The sequence below is a fragment of the Aplysia californica genome, unplaced genomic scaffold, assembly GCF_000002075.1.
Source record: "Aplysia californica isolate F4 #8 unplaced genomic scaffold, AplCal3.0 scaffold00686, whole genome shotgun sequence".
Classification (NCBI taxonomy): Eukaryota; Metazoa; Mollusca; class Gastropoda; order Aplysiida; family Aplysiidae; genus Aplysia; species Aplysia californica.
In genome coordinates this window covers 343,503-361,927 of record NW_004797956.1, presented here as the reverse complement: position 1 = coordinate 361,927, position 18,425 = coordinate 343,503, and the positions used below count along the sequence as shown (strand labels likewise).

Here is an 18,425-nt window from a genome sequence, read left to right as displayed (position 1 = left end):
ACAGTCCATGCCGGCTTTAAGCACGGTCATCGGGAGAAAGCATAATAAGCGTGCTTAAGCAGCAGTTCCATAGGGCGATAACAAATAATAACATAAAGAAAGCCGAAACTTAAGCGGCTGAAAATCGACTCGGACAGGCGCCAGTAGGTGTCTGCTTGACTCCACATAGAGGGCGTTGCATTGATCTACTGTTGTCTAGTCTGCCTACATCTACCGTATCTAGAATCTAGTTCTAGGTCTTGAGTGATTACAAATTTACAAGAATGGACTCGTCATCCGAGAGGGGGAGGGGGAGAGGAGGAGAGGGGGAGAGAGGGGGAAAGAGAGAGAGGAAGAGAGAGAGGGGGAGGGAGAGGGGGAGAGGGAGGGAGGGAGGGAGAGGGTGAGAGGGAGGAAGAGAAAGGGAGGGAGAGAGGGAGGAGAAAGATCATCTTCCCGTATCCGGTAGAATGTCATATAAAATTGCAATATTATGTCATAAATGTGTCAATAACAAAGCTCCCTCATATCTTAGTGATCTCATCCAGATGTATGTTCCATCTAGATCACTAAGATCAGGCGATCAGTATCTTTTAAGAGTTCCTAGAAAAGGGGGTAAAAAATTAGCTGAAAGATCGTTCGCCCACCTTGCTCCGTCAGTTTGGAACTCTCTTCCCCAACCCTTGAGACATAAAACATCTGAGTCTAAATTTTTTTTAATCTTTAAAGACACATTTAATGACATCTTTTTTTGTCTGTAGATTCAGGTTCAATACAATGTTATGTAAATGACTATGTATCCAGTTATGTATTTTGTGAATTGCATTGTGTATATTATTTTATGCTCATTTCGTGACGACGTGTAAGCGTGCGCGTGTGATAAGCAAGTAGATGCGTGTGTGCGTGCGTGGGTGTGTGTGTGTGTGTGTGTGTGTGTGTGTGTGTGTGTGTGTGTGTGTTTGGCGTACATGTGTGTGCACATGTGTGCGTGTTATGTGTTCGTGAGCGTGTATGTCTGTGTGTTTGTGTGTGTGTATGTGTGTGTGTTTGTGTGTGTTTGTGTGTGTGTTTGAGTGAGTGTATTTTTGTGTTTGTGTCGCGTGCGTGAATATTGTTCGTACATGTATTTTTATGTAAAGCGCCTAGAGCTGTGTTTACACGGGAGTGGGCGCTATAGAAATTATCTTCATTATTGTTATTATTATTATTATCATTATTATTATTATTATTGTAAATATCGACATCCATTTTGACAAGACACGACACGACACAGCCAGATAAGCAGATCTCTAGACGCACAACGAAAAACTACACAGGCCTCGTCTCTTCAAAACCACACTCTATTGACACAGTAAAGCCGAGATATGTAGATCTAGAAAAAAATTAAAATTAATTACATCACAACACAGCATAATATTTTGGGGGAAAAAACACGAATTTTCTTAAATATTGCTTAAAATGCAATTCTGCTCGGTGACCACCCTATTTTGACGATGCTGATTTCAAAAATGTAATTAGTTTTTGTCTACCGTGAAGCACCAGCTCTGAAATGACCATTTAAAATTGTCCCCAGTCCAGTCGGGTGACATCACACAAACCGCTGAACCCGAGTTGGCGACGGCGAGACAGCGAGACGGCATTGGGAGTTCGCGACCTCGGTGCTTTCTTGTCGTACCTCCATTTTTAATAACAGTGAAAACAGTTCATAACAAAATGTGAGTTAAAGAAGAAGTCTCATTTTCACTGTTAAAAAATGGAAATACGACAAGAAAGCACTGCGGTGGTGAGTTGACAGCGAGACGCCCTTCCCAGTTTTTCGGCGTAATAAGAATGTAGTTTGGATTCCGATAAAGCCGACAACTCCGATCCGAGTTTAAAGCCGCCTGCAGTCGGCCAGCTCTATGTGGGGCAAGTTGGAAATCATAAGAGAATTTTTATACCTATCGGCGCTTACTGAGTCAGTCTCCGAAATCGGCGTTCTCTATGTTTTCGCCCATACAGTCCATGCCGGCTTTAACTTTAAGCACGGTCATCGGGAGAAAGCATAAGCGTGCTTAAATCCAAAGCGTGCCTGAGTGCGAAGTAGACATAATCCAGAGATTTTCAGATAGAAAATTTCCCGTGCTATTTCCCTTTGTACAAGTACAAGTAAGTAGGCCTCTATAGCGGTCCCGCAAAAGTGTGCACTGTTATTTTTACCCGCCATGGTAGTTTTTGTTTGCTTGTTAGTTTTTGTTTTGTAGTAGTCGAATGGGAAATGAAAACTTAATTTAGACGGCCAGTCACGATACAGCACACTAGGCCTACACGCTGCCTGTGCGTAGATCTACCACTGCCCGCTGTGCCACATATATAGATCTATCATGTATATATTCAAACCACCGCCTTCATCCCACCTCGCGCGTGATACACAATCAGGATTAATGGATAGCGAAGGTCAAAGGTGAAATCGCAGCCAGCTGCCCTTTCTCGTCTCCCTGACGCTCTTTGTATTTTTTATTCTGTGTGTAACTTTGCCCTAGGCTAGATCCTATGTCCAAGGGCGGCTCGTGGGGCTAAAAAGTGGGCGTGCACAATTAATTAAGCTATCACAGGCTGAAGATAGTCAAGGGCATAGTAAATGGGATGGTGTATAGTTTTAGGATCATTGGGTTGGTGAGGGAGGAGCTCATGCTTTATTTTCATTCCTTTCACTTGTTGCTTTGATTTCTAGAGAACTAAATCTGTTTGTTAGCTATACATCCTGCATTAGAACTGAACACTCAAATATAATAATTTTCACCACTCCACAACAAAACCATTCAAAGTCAAAGACACACATATAATAGGACTTGAGTATGTCACGTTCACCTCCCTCAGGTTCGCGGCCACAGAGTCGCTTAAAATAGACTAGTGGCAAGACAATGAACCAATCAGAATTCACTTGAGCACTCTGCTAGATTGCTCCGGGGCTAACATAATTTTGGTAGAGAAAAGTGTACAGCATATGGCGTTTATTTTTAGACTGTCTACAGTGGGCTATGTTTCGGCACTCTTCGACTGGAGCACATTTGAGATGTGCCGTCTTATTAATATTTAATGTACAGCCAAACTCGCTACGACTGTCGTCATCACTTGGGTTATCCCAAAAAGCGATTTATAGGTCAGGTTACCACTGTTGAATCTCTTATTACGTTTAGTTAGAGGGCGTAGGCTTTGGCGTGGCATAGTACATGTAGATATACGGCACTGTAGACACAGACATGACAGTTACAGTTACAGAGCCAGCAAGGACCTTGTTTTGATTATAATATTTGACTAGTCTTTGTTTCCGGCGACTTTTATTTTATTATTGTGGGTGCTTTACGTAAAAGAACAATAAACAATTTTGGGCGGCACAGCACGACCGTGCTCTATGGACGAACCGCGCCTGCCTATGTCCACGCGCGAGGCTGTGCGCATCTCTCTGCCTTCCTTTCCGCCTGTGTGGTGAGTGTGTGTCTCCATCACTTGCATTCTCTGTGTTTCTCTTACAGTACACTCCACTGCTGCAGTGTAGACTGTTCGAACTTCGAAGGGTCATCATGAAAGTATTGACTGTCTTGTAAATGAAGAGTGCCTGAAGCCAAAGTTACTGTGCTTATATATATAAATAGCAAAAATTCGGTAAGAGCCGTTTAGCGTGCTTGAGTCCGAAACGTGCTTTAATTAAGCCGGCGTGCTTATAGTAAAGTTATAGCCGGCACGGACTGGTAATTCTATTGCAGTTGCAGTTCAGGCACAGTTATGAGGAGCATGACATAGATGAATCAGCCCATTTACAATTCTACTGTGCATAAGATACATCAGTCAGTGGCACTGCCCCTGGGGTCTAATAATTGCTAGATCTCGAAGAACTGTGCCTTGAAATTGAAAGCATACAAAACAAAATCTTTAGCGTTGGTAACAACCTGATGCTCAGGGAGGGGGGGGGGGGCGCATAGGTGTTTTGTTGTTGTTTTTCTTGGGGGCGGAGTGCTTGTTGGTTGTTGTTTTTTTAAAGAAAGGAGAACTTTTTGTTCCAAATTTAGGAAAAGAGAGTGAACCATCATTATTTCACATATTTGACTAGAGAAGTAGACGTGGTCTGTCATATGCGCCAGGTTAGAGTGCCCTGTTCGCTACAAAAATATATTTTGGTACATGTTACATGACGGACTCCTTTGCAAGTGAGGTGTAGGCTAGATCTATGTATAGTAGGCGGGTGCCCTGGCGTGTCGCTGGCTCTTGCTTCCCAATCGAACACCTATCGTCCTCATCTCTCCTCCCTTTTTGTGTCTGTCAGTGTTACAGTACGCTTTTCACCTCTAGAGCTATTCTTCGGCAATTACATGACCCACAATGTGTGTTGTAACTTGTGCAGGTGCTGTAAACATTAAAATGTTCTCTTTAAAAAAAAAACCCAGAAACCATCTAGATTTTCTAGATCATTAGATCTAAACAGAAACGTCAATTGTGTCATTGACATTTTGACGTAGATCTACATGTACAATGTGTGTGAGCTCACGGACAAGTACAGAATCATACCACATCTTAATCATTAATCTCTCGGCTATCAAAATTAGCATTTTAAAGAGAAGGGGGAACAACTGAAAGTAAACGGAAGATAACATTGAACAAAATATTAAATCTATGGAATATCACTTGTAGGCTATTAGACAAGAGAACTGGGAAGCAACACCACGAAGTGGATTTTCAAAAGCAGGAAGAATTCCAAACAAAAACCGCCACGAGGACAGAGAAGCATCTAGATCTAGACACGGGGCAAACTTTCCACCAAGAACCCACGGAATATTAGAAGACCAGAAAAATACAATGCCAAAAAAAGACCCCAAACCACAAACCTGTTAATTTCCTGTTTGTAAAGTGTTTTACGGCACTCGCAACTGCATAAGGTCATATGAGCGCGCGGGACACACCTAACATTTTCAGTTGGTAGGAAATTTTGAATTTTGCCCGAAGCCTCTCTTATCGATTTTAGACCACCAAGGGATCCTCCGAGATTTTTCGCCCTTGTCCGAGAAGGCTGGGTGTACATCTTTCCTACCAGAACATCAGGGGTGTGGCTGAAAGACTGCAGTAAGAAGAAGCGAAGGAGTAGCAGTAGAAAGGCTGTAGAAAGAATCAGGAACCCAGAGGAAGGGGCAAAGGAGGTGAGGGGGTGGGGGAGGGAAGAGGGGACAAAAGCAGACGACAGAACATTGAATTTCTGAGCAATCATCTCTCTCTCTCTCTCTCTCTCTCTCTCTCTCTCCCCAACCTGACGCCCCCTCCCAATCCCCCCAGTCTCGGGAATTTCCAGTGAAATTCGCACCCAACAGAGTTGTCAAGCCTGGTTTTCAGTTTTGTTAAACCCAAGATTCCACTGAAAACAAAACCTGACATAACATACATGGTTTTTTTAAAATAGAGAGATCTATTATAACGAACGTGAAACCAGTGGTGTTTGCACACGTCCGTCTATGATGCGCCAGGTTGATGATGACGTGCCGTGATCTCGACAAAAGCTTGGTTGATTGGTTGCTTGTGCGTGTGTGTGTGTGAGAGAGAGAGAGAGAGAGAGAGAGAGAGAGAGAGAGAGAGAGAGAGAGAGAGAGATCATTTTTATTTTAAAAACCTGTAGAAATCAAAGACAACAGCTGCTAAACCTTGAAACTACAACGTCCTCGAGAATCTTTGGATTGTCACTTTCTTCTTGATTACCCACCACCCTTCCGGTTCTGACTAAAGTCTGACCACCACACCATGACCCAGGCTGTTGTTAAATCTGTGATTATGTGGCAAGTCCAGTTTCTTATACAATGAGTGGATCCACTGGATAACGGAAACAGAAGTTGAAACACTCATTGCAGGTCGTTGGGTAAGGCACATCATGGTGTCTGACTAATTATTGCTAAAAATAAGATTTTAAAAACTTAAAAAACCTCCACAAATTTATCAAAATTATATTTTTCTTTCGCTAGGTGTGGGGATATTGAATGAGGGGTCCACTTTAAATCAAACAACTAGAAAGGAAGATCTGTCAATTGTAGATTTTGGTGATGAAACAATTTCTGTTAAGAGGGATATTATAATAGACGTATCAATTACATTAATAAACTTAAGCCTAGGGATTTTCAAAAGTGAAGTCACCAAAAAGTCTTCAACATAATTCATTTGTAATAGATTTTGATAGCTTTGTCCTCTATTATTTCATGAGCAGTGCAGTCAAGGTGAGCTTTTCCTCCTCAATCTTGGTTCTCCACTCCACTCACACAGCCCTCTTGCCAAAACAAGCAGCGAGTAGGCCTAATTATTGGAATATAATGCAACACATTTTTATGCACTGTTCAACCATGGACTTATAGATCTCTAGATCTAGATCTAATTTTTTTTTCTTTTCAATGTGTAACTTTTTTTTCTTCGAGTTTAAAAAAAAGCCCTGCAAGGTCTTGACATATTTTTTCCCTACTTTCAACTCTTTCTTAATAGATCTAGATATCTAGTACAGGGGCGAAGCGTCTATATAATCAAATAATCACTGCTTCCCTTTCTAATTTTGAAACATTGTCGCTGTCAAATTCATCCTTAAACATAAACCTAATAAATTAAATGTCAAAAGACGTTCGTAATCAACAAATAAAGTGAGGCTGGAATAGAGTTGAAGGGAACATGTGCATGGCAGTCAAAGCTGTTTCATTGCCACATATATACCCTGTTCACCCCTTTGGGGCCACAGTTAAAATCAATCACAAGCCTGATTAAGTAAGCTAACTAACACTGGTCGAGTCTACTTCACAAATGTGAGGGGAACTAACTCTTAATAATCTCTTGACTGCTGCTTGTGCTTGCTTTTTTTCCCTCGACTTTTTTCCGTCCTATAATCAGATCGTGACCTCGATTATATGACACCAGCTCCTGGCCGCGAAAGGATAACAAAAACAGCCAAATGTGAAATTTAAAAAATAATAATTGTCATGTTCTACCAAAGAGTTAGACTCACTGGTAGATCTATAACATATAGATCTAGTACTGACATCTCTGCTTCTTTGCTTTATGTTTATGTATTCACATCTAAAGTTAAGTTTAATTTTAGTGGGAACTGATATTTAATAAGATACTTTCCCGATTATTTTGGCGGTTGAACATACAATATGAATTCCGGATTTGTTTTCATTCACAACTCAGAGTCGCCGCCTCGAGTAAGATTCTTGTGTCATATCTACAGGCCCTATCTGGTCCCATTTCACTTTGATTACCCTGTCAAACAAGTCAGCCTTCGCCCCTGATCTAGTATCAAACGTTTTAATTTCTGATGATCATGATTTTTTCAGAATAAATTATAGGCCTACTTTTTTAACTATCTTATTAATCAGTTTTAAGGATTTTTAAAATAAAGTTCTTACATGTCATGTTTAGTTTGCAAACACAAGACAGCTGTTTTGTTTTTACTTTTGTTTCTTTTTAAAGAGATTGTTTTTCTAAAGATTGCTCTATCAAAATGGTATACACACAGGTAGAAATTGTGTATTGCAACACTCGCCCATTTACGTTTATAATGCAGTAAGGCCAAGAGTGTTTGTTTGGTCAATGAAAGAATTTTTCAGGGTATTTTTTTGTTTTTATTTGTTTTTTTTGTATTATAGTGATAGTCTGCATCAAGAGTGTTCAAAGCTGATTTGTTCCAACAGGCCTCACTCTTCATGCATAACTTCTTTATTTTTCCTTCATGGTGTATTTTTTGTTTGGCTTTTGAATTGGGGATAGGATAGGGGGTTGGTGATAGAGTTCCTTACTGAGATGCAGTTGGACTGATGTGAACCTAAAAAAGCTGGATTGTTTAACATGACATTGCATCGATTTCAAACCAATAACATGTCTACATCTGCTTTCTCACTTCAGATTTCATTCCTTTGTCTTTTATGTATGTAGTTTGGATACGGTGATAAAATAAGAGTTCCTAACTGAGATGCAGTTGGACTGATGTGAACCTAAAAAAGCTGGGTTGTTTAACATGACATTGCATCCATTTCAAACCAATAACATGTCTACATCTGCTTTCTCACTTCAGATTTCATTCCTTTGTCTTATGTATGTAGTTTGGATACCACTCACATGCCAAGCAGACCTTTCTACTCACAATGGAAAAAAAAATTGTAGTAAAACAAGAATCACTGTAGTAATATAAAGTAGAGGAATTTCGGCCACAAAACTGTGTTTGAAATCTAAACCAAAAAAAATAATCATTTAAGACAATATAACACAAATCATCTGTGATTCTAAACTCTAAGTGCACACACAAATGAAGAAATTAATTGATAATGCTGCCTGCAACCGACAAGAAACAAGGAGATTCACCCTGAACTGGACACACAATAGTTAATTTCAAAAAGCTGATGGTCACCATACAAGACAACACTTGAATTTGACCTTGATATGGCCATAAAGTATCATGTTAAAATTCTATGTCACTCCTTCCTGTACCAAAAACAAAACCCAAAATATTTGGTCCTTTGATAAATTTACATTTGCACACTTTTCAATTTATTATAAAATGTACAGTATCTGAGTGTCCTACTTGCATGTTTTGACCATAAAAATGTGAGAATTCTTTCATAAAAATCTGTTCGAAACTGCAGAAGAAAAAAACCCACCAAAAATCCCCGCACCTTTCCTTCTTAAGAAAAATTGATTTGATACAAAGTCCAATCTGCCTTGGAGGTCACCTGCAGCACAGCCACTGTTCTGTGACACCTTTTTGTTTTTCCAGTATTTTAAATCTGCCCACAGCTGTCCCTGTCCAATGCAGTCACTTTCACAACAAGTCAATGTCAAAACTTGCTCTCTATCACTAGCTCGGGGCAAAAGTTTTCTGTCAAACTGTCCTTAGACTGAGTGAATGCTCAACCCATGCAAAGAAGCTTTATTATGAATTTTTCAGGAATTGAAAATTAAATATAGTTCCGAAACATAAAATTACAATTTCAAATTTAAAACTATTCATCTGTTGACTTTGTCAAGTTTTCTAAAGACCCTGTCCATTACTGCCACCTGTGTATTTAAGGTCACTTTCTTTTTTTTTTTTTATCTCAAGTCAACTGATTATTATACAGTTTGTACGTGAATGATTGACATGAATTATGAATTGCTGATGACATCATGACGCTGGTAGAAACTGGTGTATGTAAAGAACACCTGAGTATAATTGTACAAGCAGGCTATTTGAGGTTAAATTGCTGTGTTCATCCCTTTCTGGGGATTTGTAAACCCCTGTTCTGGGTATTAGTTTTATTTTAAAGGGGGAGGGGGGAGGGGGGGGGGGGTTTACATTTGACTCACTTAATTTTATTCAATTGTACCTCATTGAGAGGAAATAATCAAAGCTATGACAAACTTGACCTCTCCCTACCCTGTTTATTACCGCTGTGAATGTTTACATTGATCAGCCTTTAAAACTGAAGTATCTACTCTTTCAAATGCAGCCCTCCAATTACTGCCTTCTGACTGGAAAAATGAGACATCACTAAATGGCACAGCAGTCAATAAGTTATACCACACTCAAACTCCTCCTATATATATGCAAAACCACAAAGAGCAAGAAGAACTTACATGACATGATGGAGTTTTTCTTCACAAAACAAAAAAAAAACCCTCGTCCACACACTTCAAAACTAGAGTAGTAGAGATCTAACATCATCAACCATTTATAGATCTTGCAACTGCTCCTTCAAAGTTGTGTTGACATCTCATTTAAAACGTATTTTACTGTATATATATATGGTGATACTGTGAGACTGAAAGGTTTTCTTTCAAAATCCGACGACAAAAAAGCAAAAAACGGTAAAAACGGGCTAGAACTAGAATGCCAGATGACCGCCACCTGGACACCCTATACAAGATATATCAGATGTAATGATTCAAATTTATGAAATCACTTAAATAGATGTGTGGAACAGAGCATGCTATACATTTAACCTCCCTGGAACTTGCCTCATGAATTCAAAATAATTCTGACTTAACTAGATCAAGTCAAGTGTTCAATGCATATTGTCAAAACAAAACTTGAAAGTTGTACTTACTTCACAGCAATGCTATCACTGTATATATTATTTTACTTTCACTCCCATCGCATGCTATTCGGCAGAAAGCATGTATGTGTATGTTTCTTGTTAATTTAACAAATTGACTGTAACTGTATCCGTCACAGTTGATTAGTTTGAAAAATATTGATGGTTTTTATTCGAGCAATATTTCATATATTATATATACTTTTAAAAGCCTTTATGGAGCTTACAAATTTTTGCACCTCTGACTCTGACCAATCTGGGGGTGGGGGGGGGGGGGGTCAAGGGCACGCTCCTTGTTTTCCCTACAGTATATATAGACTATAGTTTTAAGTTTGGCAAAAAAGGTTGAAATTTTCTTGAAATAAAAATGAAAATGATTTACAATGTCAATGACAATGGTTTTTGTGGCTAGAGATCGCTGCATCTGTTGGTGGGAGTGCAAGTAAAAATCAACCGCTTTATCAGCTCTGTGTAGAAAAGGCTTTAACAATCACAACAAGTTAAATTAACCTAAAGGTGAGTCCATAACCCATGGCCCAAATAACATTGTCACGTGCATCCAAATCCAAGTCTCTTTAAAAGGCGTCAAGATCACATCATAATTCATGATGAGTGTTGATCCTGTGGATGCTAACAGACTTCTTCTTTGGGTGAAATATGTGTTAGTGATTAAATCCACAAGACAAAACGTTGCCCAAAATCAGTGTAGGCTAGGTAACGTAGTACCATGATAGCTGGAAATAATTTCACTAGATTCTAGATCTAAATATAAAATGGCGGACTGCTGTCATCCATCCCATGTCTAGTCAGAACGCCAATTTTGTATCAAAGAACAATAATAATTCTGCGTGTGTACACGGCCATGAAAGCCATGCGTCACAGAATAAACAGAATTAAATTATAACTCAAATAATTCGATACCTTGAAAGGCAATATTGTCCTAGGAACACTTCAATCTGTACAATTCTGTCACAAACTGCACACAAAATCTCTGTTTAGTCGATATTTGGTCCGGAAGCAGTAAAATGGCGGAAGAAAAGGAGACAGAGGCGTGCCCCGGCTGCAGGGGTTGCCAGGTAAGCGAAGTAGTGAGAGTTTCTCTCTCTCTCTCTCTCTCACACACAAACACACACACACACACACACACACACACACACACATACACACACACACACACACTCAAATCTAAACGCACATGCACACGCACACACAATTTACATGAACCTTAACTATGTAGAGAAGCCATGAGATATAGAGGCCTGTATCTTTTATGAGGTCTACAACAACCTGTCCTATTATGTGAAATTAATTAGGCAAGCATCGTCTATTATTATCTAACGTTCCCTTAGATTTTGATTTTGATATTTATTTATTTATTTTTTTATTTATTTTTTTAAATTTTGGTTAGGATGAATCAACAAGTATAAAGCCACACTCAATCAACAATTGCTAGATCTAGATCTTTGAACAATTCTCATTTAGAACTGGGTCTTGGTGGGGAATTGCTGTCCAGAGGTTACATACACGCACTATTCACTGTTTGCCTCTCATTCAATAGGTCCTGCGTTCGAGACCTGATCGCGGCGGACAATTTTCTTCTCTAAAATTTTATCTTTTCACCTCCTTTCCAACACCTAACCATGTTCTGTCGTATACTTTCATCTCCACTTTCTTGTGTCCATAATCGATAAGAGTAGACTTCGGCCGCCACTCGAGCTAAATTCAAAATTAATCCCTACCAAAACTAAAGATGTTTAATAGGTCCCGTGCCCGTGCGCTCATATGACATTATGCAGTTGCGAGCGCTGTAAAACACTTTTACTAAAGCTGAACAAGAACTCATTTTATTATTGTAACGATTGTGTGTGGCACAAATTAAAGGACCAACTCAAAAATAAAAATATTCTAAAACCTGATTTTTTACTGTTGTAAAGCAGGGTCAAATCCACAGTTTAGAAGTGTATGATCGAGTGTTTTTGTTCATTCATTTATTGTGCCATATTGAGTTAAAGTGGGGGGCTGGGTTAGTTTTATGATACAGTTTTAGCCGTTCCTGTTAGATCTACAGCGAGTTCCCCAGAGACCATATTGTTGCCCGCCACCATGGAAGTTTAGTTCTATATCTAGTAATTACGGTGTGCCCACTACGGATGGGCCGATCGACCAACTCGTTCGCCTAAAATGACAGACGTGTTTGTTTTCAGTTACAAGCGACCGAGTCGGGCAATCGGCCTGATCCAGCCGTAGTGGGAATTACCCCCGTTAATACGGGGTGCCGACTACGGATGGGATCGGCCGATCGCTCGACTCGGTCGTGGTTTTACGTCGCTCGCAACAACATATTAGGGTCTCGGGTCTTAAAATATGAGCGCCAAGGGGTAGATGTCAACAGAAAAGTCCAAATCAGACTTACTCTGCTCACCTCTCTTTTGCCTGAACAGCGCGCAGTCTGCTTCGACCGGCTTCGACTATCGATACACCCCGGGAATAGCAGTTCACAAGAGAGTGACAAAACATAACAAAAGAAGTAGATCTAGTGCTAGAGGAAAATGACGAGAGCAAGGATAACGAAAGAAATACTTTTAGTTGTAAGTCTTGAACAGTAGAACCTTCACAAGACGGAATCGTAATGAAGCCAGAAAAAAAAATTATTCCGTGGGCGCTGACGTCCCACCAGTAAGCGGTGGGATCAAAGATTGTTTGTGTGGTCGACAAGCAGGCATGAAAACCTCACACCTTCACAGTGTCCTCTCAGGCAACTGATAAATTAGATCTGGCATGCATGCCTGTAGTATACGTAATGTATAGGCTAGCTGCAAGGAGATTAAAAGTAGTCCTAAACTCCTTGGCTAGCTGTCGGTCTTACACGCAATATTTTATCGTTGCCACAAGTCTAGGCAGGCCACGTAACCGAGACGGGAGACTTGCATCGAAGACCTGTTACGTCCACAGTGAGTCCTGGGCAACTGGGTGAGGTGAAGATTAGAAGAAAGGATCATTAATGCGAAAAGCGGCGATGCACAAATGCACTAAAAGGGGTGCTGGAGCATTCTCGCTGTGAAGAACCGATTAGTGTGTACAGTCGAACCTGTGTAAGACGGAATCGGAAGGGAGCGGGGGAGAAAAAAGCCATTTTAAATTTTTAATTTTTTAAAAAAGAAATTTGTGGGGGGGGGGGGGGGGGGGGTTCAAAGGCCCAGCCGGTGAGATCAAGGATCGCTTGTCCGATCGGCAAGCAGTGGTCAAAATTTCACACCTCTCAGCTGCTATCCTGTCTGATAGTGACATGCGTCAGTCTTACTTATCCAATTACCACCAGTGCTTGCCTTTCATAGGACCACTGTTTGGCCTATTAAAAAACAGAAACGTTTGATCATCTCCCTTAGTCCCACCCACCAATGCCACCCCTCACTGCCATCATGTAACAACGATTCGAGGAACTCTTTTCTCGGCTGGCTGTACGATCAGGGCGACAGGCATTGGTCAATCTAATTTCACACCTCTGGCTTCTGGCTACCCAGGAAAGTTTCCGTAGTGGCTGGCTACTCGAGCACTCTCACGGGCAGTCGTGAGATTTCACACCCACACTACACTGACCATCTGCAGCGCTCAGTGCTCACATGATGGGGTAACATAGGGTAACTTCTACTCTACCCCCATTGCACCCCTACTCCCCTTCCTCGCCCAGCCGGCGGAATCAAACTTGCGAGTTTTGTTTCAAATCAGGGCTGAGCGGGGAAAGCATTTTACGTCTTAGACAGGTGAAACCCTCGGAAGGGAGCGGATTTTTCTTTCCGTTTCCGCGTTGGACAGGTTTCCGTTTTATACAGGTCATTAAAGAGAAATATATCAAGGGGGGAGCGGGGAGATTCCGTTAAGACAGGTTTCCGTTTTACACAGGTTTCCGTTAAGGCAGGTTCGACTTTTAGTTTTTGTATTACATTATAGTCTTGTCTCTGTAGTGGTCAGTCTCCCAGACTCCCAGTCTCTGTATTGTTATAATTGCCCTTGAAAGTACACTACTTAAGCCTATATTATTTTTTCAAACTATTTCTACAATTCTCTCAGTTCTAAGGATTACGTTTGTGCTTATATATATTGCGTGTTTTAGCCTAGACACCGGTGCTGGCATCTTATAAGAACCACTGTTTGACCAATTTAAAAACAGAAATGATTGAACTTCTCGGTTTGTTTCCACCTTTAAACCCACAAAAGAGGCCAATGAACCAATGCCACCTCTCCCGTGCATTATTCAAATTCAAGGAACTTTTTTCTCGCCCGGCCGTACGATCAGGGCGGCAGGCATTGGTAAAATTAATTTCACACTTCTGTTTACCCAGGTAAGTTTCCGTACTGGAGCGCCAATCGAGCACTTTCTCGAGCAAAATAATAGTGAGATTTCACATCCATGCCGCTCTGACCTTCTCTGCGCCGCTCTGGGCTCACATGGATGAGGTAACTCCTAGGCTAGCGTAGCAACCTCTATAAGACGTTCTTACTCGAAGCGTCTAGTCCTTGACCAACAAAGTAGGCGTTGGGTAACAACTACTCCCACCCCCTCCTCCCCTCCTCGCCTGGCGGCGTGGCGTAAGAGTGGATGGAGCCAAACTTGGACATTTGTCTGAAATTAGGGCTGAGCGGGCAAAACATTTTTCGTCTTAAACAGGTCAAAGCTCTGTGAGAAAAAAAAAGGAAATTTCTCTTCTCGTTTCCGGGTTGGGCAGGTTTCCGTTTCTGTTTGTTGGTTGGGTTTTTGTTGTTGTTGTTGTTGTTGTTGTTGTTGTTGTTGTTGTTGTTGTTGTTGTTGTTGTTGTTGTTTAGGGTAATTAAATGTTTTACGGCGCTTGCAACTGCACAAGCTTAAGGTCATAATATGAGCGCGTGGGATCATATTAAACATTTTCAGTTTACTCTATAGTCGATTTTGGACCACTAAGGGATCTTTAACCTGCACAACTTGCACACGGGGCCTCCGATATTTTTCGCCCTTATCCGAGACGGCTAGGTGTTAGGTCTTACCTACCATAAGAGGGTGTGGCTGAAAGACAGCAGTAAGAATGAGCCAAGAACTTTAACTTTAAGGGGTAGCAGTTGAAAGGCTGCAGACAGGGGCTAGCTCTTCCAAAAAATATAACTTGTAAATGTCCAAAATACTATGATAGTGAGAAGACATGATAATAATAGTTATAATAGCTATAGGGAGTAGACTCAATAAAATATTGTTGAATGTAAAACAGGTCAACAGAGGAGTTGGGGCAACAGAGGAGTTGGGGCAAAACTGTGTTATGTCACCAAAACTTTTTATTTAACATGTATATATATATATGTACATTGTATACAATGAAACGATTCTTAGAAAGAAGAAATTCAGGCCTCAAAGTGAGTGAATAGGCAGATCCGCACGTACATAAGCTTACATGCCGACGACAACATTATAAATACAACTGCGGAATCAGAAAAGGACCTTCAACTGTTTCTAGATTCTTGTAACAGAAAGTGAACGTCATGGGTCCTATATTTAAATGTCATATTTGTGTACAAAATATAAATAAGTGAATAAATGAATAAAAGAATACATGAATGAATGACTAAATAAATAGACAAAAATAAATAAATAAAATAAGTAAATAAAATAAATAAATAAATAAATAAATAAATAAATAAATAAATAAAAAGAAGTAATAAGAATGTATGGCGAAAGTAAAAAACATCTCAATGACAGCTAAAATAAATAAAACTATTTGGATGATCAGGAGACTAAGGCCGAAAATAATACTATCTCCGTCCGCCTGGTGTCTACAAATTGAAGGCGGTTGAAGTATTTAAAAGCAAACTGCACCCGCCATTCTGTCGCCTTCGGGAATTGACCTCATTTTATACAACAATATAATATATAAATGTGCCACACACGTGCTCCCCAGACCTTGTTAATTGTGATTTTTAAAAAGTCTTAAATACGCTGGAAATCGCAAATTCCATGCATGCATCAAATGGTTTTCGAATACGAAGAGCTCATCTAACCTTAAACATGCGATTTGAATCAATTTTTGACATTTTAGTTGATTTTCGCCCGACGGGAGCGATGACTCATTTCCTGTACTAGCTGGGACCGGCCGTCCTAACGGATAGAATGCAGCATGCGACAACAAACTCGGCTGTCCCCAGGCAACATCTGCAAGCTGGACTTTGTATAATAAGCCCATCCGTCAATTTTTTGTTTTATTAGTAGCTTCAACATGTTGCATTTTGTCTGTCAATTTGTTGTCTTCAAACCCGGCCTATAATGCAATACGTATATTTTTGGCCTTGCTTATGCAAATCTGTGGGCCTTTAACTCCACATAAAGTTTATGAAAATTTTTAGTTCCTGGCAAAATAGAAGGCAAAAGAGGCAGCCCCCCCCCCCCCCCCCCCAAATAAAACTAAAACCTCGCTAAAACCCGCCCCGCTTACCGCCAGGTTTGTCAGTATAGGAAAAAGAACACCTATTTAAACATATTATTTGCACCTCTGCATTGCCATCTGTCTGGGTTGTAAGTCCTTATAAAACGAAAGTAAATTTGCCCCCCCCCCCCGGAGGTACACACAACACACGGCGCACGGCACCCACTCTTTAGTTGCTCGAAAATCTCTCTCCCACTCCACCTCGGCCCGCAGGCAAAATACAGCCAAACCTTGTAGTACCGACCCCCGATATACATGTACCAATAACCCTTTTTACCGCCAGTTTTTGCCAATTTACTCGAAGGAACACCTTTTTTGTTAAAAAATAAACGACGCCTTTGCATCGACGTCCGCCATCTGCCAATGATCTGAATTGTAAGGTCCTTTAAATTGATGTGTATTTGCTCCGTTATAACCGCCAGCAAATTGGTCGCTAGAGGAAGGCCTACAAAGTACAGCCGGCGCACGGCATCCGCTGGGAGAAGAGGTTGTTTGATAATCTGTCCCCACACCGCATTCAAGTGTCCTTGGGAAAGGCACTTTACACGAATTTTCCTCACTTCACCCCGGTGGGAATGGGTACCCGGCTATAGACAGCGAAAGGTCTTGTCAGTTTGTTAGTGTTTGAGCATTTAAGCTGCTCACACTGTATGCTTCCTGGGAAGCTGAGAATATTTGGAGTGTTCTATGGTCTGCTGGGGTAATAATATAGTGTAAAGCGCATAGAGCCTGCTGTTGAGCGGGGATATGCGCTATACAAATGCTATCTATTATTATTAAGCGGTGACAACAATGATTGGATAAACGGGCAAGCCGCCAAGCTGATAACTGTGTGTTCATTGTGTGCGATCATAACGGTTTCAACTGCTTATTTCGTTATTTAAGAAACTTTCATTAACCAAGGGATAGAGTTGGGGTGGGGACAGGGTGGGGGTGAGGGGCTCAAGCCCGTAAGCCCTTCACTACCCACCGCCACTGACCGCAGTGTCTATTCGTAAATTCCGAGACATCTCCGACGGAGATACACAAATCAAAATGCTTGGTGTCTCTTGATCAAGTAAAAAATCGGGGGAGGCAAATGCCCCCCCCCCCCCCCTGTTTTAACCCATAATTTGATTTGCTGTCAGGTTTGAAGTTTTCTTGAACATAATTGATTTGCGACTGTTTTAGTGGCTATGTGTGATCTGCAGCAAACGATACGCAGTCTGACCCCCCGAAGCAGTGCATCCGTGAGCAGGAGTCAGAGTGTGTCTCCGAATAGTTCCTGGGTGCTCGCCGGAGACGTCTCCAAATATCTTCTGCCATCCCTCACACGTCTCTGAGAGTTCGGCCCATTACTAGCGTTTTAACGCAATTTGCTTATGACTTGCGCCAATTAAGAAAATGCTATTATTTTAAAACTTTGGTCAACATGAGAATAAATTGGAGAAAGGTCTACTTAAGCCCTAAACAACTCTCTCCCTCCCCCCCCCCCAAAAAAAAAAAGAATTAAAAAATTAAAAATTGAAATATAGTTTAAAACCGTCAGGAGAAACTTCATAGGAACTGCTCTACTTTGGCCTATCAGCAAAATATTAAAATTTGGTATCGCCAGATGTAATAATAGCCCGGTGACCAAAAGGCTAACGCTCAATTTTACACCATGTTTGTGAATTAAGGTCTGATGCGGCCCACGGACTGGGGAGTATCGGGTATAAAAAAAACTGTACGTCAATAGGGTCCTTGACGTCTCGATTTCCCCCCCGCAATCGAGTTAGACAGCGATCTAGTTCTAGATGAGTCAAGATTTCCCACATTTTGTTTCTAATCTCAACCAGTCTACCACTAGATATCTTGTTAAAATGGCAATCGGTGCCAAGCTTGGAGTAACTATATAGGGAGAGGCCCTAACGTTGCGTCGCCCGCTCAACAGTTCCAACCAAGTTGAAGCCGAAAGGGC

At 40.9% G+C, this 18,425-nt stretch overlaps 1 protein-coding gene across 1 annotated transcript in view; it reads right to left on the bottom strand.

The window, feature by feature from the left end:
* The window catches only part of LOC101850281, a 63,255-nt gene extending 52,158 nt beyond the window's left edge, over positions 1-11,097 (bottom strand). The window contains exon 1 of the mRNA XM_005108405.3: positions 10,965-11,097. The gene's annotated coding sequence lies outside the window, so the exon portion shown is untranslated. The remainder of the gene's footprint in view (positions 1-10,964) is intronic.
* Between the last annotated feature and the right edge of the window lie 7,328 nt (positions 11,098-18,425).